This window comes from Neofelis nebulosa, chromosome 8 (assembly GCF_028018385.1).
Source record: "Neofelis nebulosa isolate mNeoNeb1 chromosome 8, mNeoNeb1.pri, whole genome shotgun sequence".
Lineage (NCBI taxonomy): Eukaryota > Metazoa > Chordata > Mammalia > Carnivora > Felidae > Neofelis > Neofelis nebulosa.
The window spans coordinates 63,743,416-63,747,265 of record NC_080789.1 but is presented as its reverse complement, the minus strand read 5'-3'; the positions used below and the strand labels follow the sequence as shown (position 1 = coordinate 63,747,265).

Sequence of the window (3,850 nt, the reverse complement as noted above, 5' to 3'; positions counted from 1 at the left end):
CAGGGGAGAGGCAGAGAGAGAGGGAGAGAGAAAATCCCAAGCAGGCTCCGCACTGACAGCGTGGGGCTCAAATTCATCAACTGTGAGATCACGACCTGAGCGTAAACCAAGAGTCAGGCGCTTAACCGACTGAGTCACACAGGCACCCCTCAACAGAAATACTTTTATGAGGATTCAACCGCATATTGCTAAGAATGGTCTGGGACTAAGAAAGAGGTTTTGGCAATTAAGAAAAAATCTTGAGTTTAAAATTCAATAGAGAAAATGAAAAGTAGAACAAATATTGCTGAGTGACAGGTGAAGTCTTCTGGGAGATCAAATGGGGGAGCTATCTTACAATATGGAATACAAGCATGAAGAAAATGGAAATTATGAGTGTAAAGATAAATGCGAGGATGCCAAAGCTAGGGGGATCTTCTATCTGAATGGCAGCTGTTCCAGAAAAAGAGAAAAGAACAAATAGAAAAGAACTAATAAAGACAGAAACAGGAGAAGAAAAACTTCTCTGAGCTAGAAGAAAGACTTGAGTACTAACGTAAAAACTGTTCTTTGAATGCCTAGCAAGATTAGTACAAACAAGATATATACCTAATCATTTCCTGGTGAATTCTCAGGACTTAAAAAAAAAAGAAAGAAAGAAAAAGAGGAAAAAAAAAACAAAATGAGAATCCTAAAAGCCTCCCTCCATAAAAACAACAAACAATAAACACAGGTGACCTGAAATGGAAAGAGAAAGAGAATCAGACTATCGCCTGCAACTTGAAAATCCTCAGGCTCATGGGACAATGCTCCCTTACCACTTCTGGGGGAAAAGACTCAGATTCACAAATCTTGGCCAAAATATTATGTAAGCATGAGGGAGGAGACATTTTTCAGACCTTGCAAGGATGTCTCCGTGAACCATTTCTCAAGAAACGACTCAAGAAGGTAGTTAAGACAAATGAAAATTAAATTTGAAAAAACACAAAATAACCTCAAGGTAGAGAAAGGCAAAGAGAATGGGAAACAGTGGAGAGCAGTAAATCGACTAAAATCTGTAGCAAATAAATGGACGAGATAAACAGATTCTAAGCTATATTCTATATTAGCAAAGATCTTTGAAACAGGACACAAGGGGGAAAACTTTTAGTAATAGGTTGAACCTGAAGTTGCAGATTATTTCAAAAATTTTTAATGTTTATTTATTTTTGAGAGGGGGGGAAAGAGAGAGAGAGAGAGAGAGAGAGAGAGAGAGAGAGAGAACGAGCAGGGGAGGGGCAGATACTGAAGGAGACACAGAATCCAAAGCAGGTTCCAGGCTCTGAGCTGTCAGTACAGAGCCCGACGCTGGGGCTCAAACTCACAAACCATGAGATCATGATCTGAGCCAAATCAGATGCTCAACCGACTGAGCCACCCAGGTGCCCCAGAATGTAAAGTTACAGATTATTTCAACCAAGCCTCAGCTATGGGATGCAGACACTGATGGGGTCAAGAGCAAAGAGGGGAGGAGGGTAGGGAATTAAAGAGTTAGGGGTCCGGGATCAGGGAGAGGGATTTAGGCAAATAAAGGAGAACTTGCATTCCTCCCCCCTCCCCATGTTCTTCTTTGATTTTTTGAATTCTCTTGAACAGTTGGGATGCACTGATTAATTGCCTTCATAATTAAAGACCGTGGAGTAAGAAACACTGAAAAGTTAACAGTGTTCAAAGGTGTAAGGTGAGGCCATGTCTCTAGAGAAACTGCTTTCCCCAATTCTTCCTTTCTTTCCCAGGGTAGTTTTTTCACAAACAAAAAATGACTGACCAGAAAAAAGGCTAGGCCATGGTATGCAGATAACTCCCGAGGCCCCAAAGTAGAAACCGAACATGCTCCATAAATAAAGATAGCTATCTGCATCCTTGCAAGTTCTCCTTTGTTGGAGAAGGGCTATGTTCTGGCATGCCCTGTGGGGGGTTTATTGTTCTCATCTTTAGAAGACCGAACTCTGTGATAGGACTTGGAAGACACCAGAGCAGTGGCACGGGGAGAAGCTCTCTGGCCTAGTTCTTCTTAACCTAGAGGTTAACGTGCCTGAAGTTTAGTTGTGTCTCTGCCATTTCTGTGAGCTATGTGCCTTTGTGCAAGTCGTTTGACCTCTCTGAGACGAATCGATCACTCCAGAAATACTGGGTTGCTGCACACAGTCAACATTCTCCAAATGTTTGTTGAATAAATAAGTGAATAAATGCGTGGCTCAGTTGGTTAAGCATCCTACTTCAGCTCGGGTCATGAGCTTGCGGTTCGTGGGTTCCAGCCCTGCATTGGGCTCTGTGCTGATGGCTCAAAGCCTGGAGTCTGCTTCAGATTCTTGTCTCCCTTTCTCTCTGCCCTTCTGCTGCTCTCTCTGTGTCTCTCTGTGTGTCTCAAAAATAAATAAGCATTAAAAAAAATGTAGGTGAATAAATGAATGAGTGAAGGGACTTGCCTAAGGTCACCCTCAGTGGGAACTGTGCCTGAAGTCCATAGGTATCCAGCCTTGCTCACAGTGAAGATGGCTCTCCTCCACCTTCTCCTCACTCACCGGCCTCAGCACTCGGCACACCTCCTGGAGGATCTGCTCCTGGTTCTGCACGGAGCACAGGACCAGGGTGCAGACCACCACATCCATGGAGCCATCGGCCACCTGCTGCATGTTCTCCCCCGCAGCCACCACGAAGCGCTCGAACTGCAGGTGTCGGTTCTCGGCGACGCTCTTGATCAAGAACTTCTCAAAGTTGGGGTTGGGGTCGATACAAGTCACCCTGCATCCAGCCGGGTAGAACTTGAAGTTGGCCCCGGTGCCGCAGCCCACTTCCAGCAGAGAGAGCTTCCCGGAGGGGCCCGCAAACTCCGGCAGGTTGCTGAAGAGCTCGTGCTTCTTACTTGTCATCTGTTCATTGTACATCACGGTGAACTTCTCGAGAAGTAGGGGAACCATTTTTTGCATATCTGGTTCCACAAGCCCAGAAGGTTCAGCAGGAACATGGGAAATAGATGTACCAGGATGCAACAGCCTGAGAGAGAAGGTGGCTGAGGACTCTTGGTGTGCAGGAAAGAGAGCACAAACCCCGGGGATGGAGGAGGAGAGCAGGGTGGGGGCAGTGGCACCACCATGGGTAACGTAAGACCCTGCAGACACCCCCAGTAGCACAGAGTTAGCAAATGAGGGATAAACCCAGAGAGGGGGTGTCTCAAGTCCTAATGTTCTGGGGCTCCTACCAGAAAAGAGAGGATAGGAATCTCCAAGAGCATGGCAATGGCCATCTCTCACAATAACTTCAACATCGGCAACAACTCGCATACACCGAGTCTTTAAGTACGTTTTCTAACACTCTCTTCTTCACTACTTAAAAGAACCCATGAGACAGGCACTATTCACTTCCCATCTTATAGAAGAAGCAGCTGAGCCCCACAGAGGTGAACTACAAGGTTGTGCAGCTGGGAAATGACAGTCCAAGCGAAACCAGAGGGCCACACTGGTGTTGTGTGGTTTCCACTAAGACCGCTGATCTCTTTTAGGGGAGTAACTTCTGACGGAGACCAGAGAGAGTACATGCATAGGGTGATCATGTGGAGAGGACTGGGACAGAACGACCTCACAAAATGTTGTTTTTGTCACCCCTGGAGGCAGAAATAGCCATTCTCATCGTCTGTAGAAACTTCTCTGGACTAGCCTCCTCTGCCCACCTTTGAGTATCTATCCATATCCTTGTCCATCCCTAGCTCCTTCCTGCCATACAGGAAGTCCATCCTTCTCCTCTGAGCCAGGCTGGCCCCATCCGGTAAAGCCAAAACCCTAATTAATTAGCTACCGCCCCCCCTCCCCATCTTTAATATCTCTCCTTATGG

At 46.1% G+C, this 3,850-nt stretch overlaps 1 pseudogene; it reads right to left on the bottom strand.

Annotated features, from left to right (window-relative positions):
• Positions 1 to 2,398: 2,398 nt before the first annotated feature.
• On the bottom strand, positions 2,399 to 3,378 carry LOC131519563 (N6-adenosine-methyltransferase TMT1A-like; annotated as a pseudogene).
• Between the last annotated feature and the right edge of the window lie 472 nt (positions 3,379 to 3,850).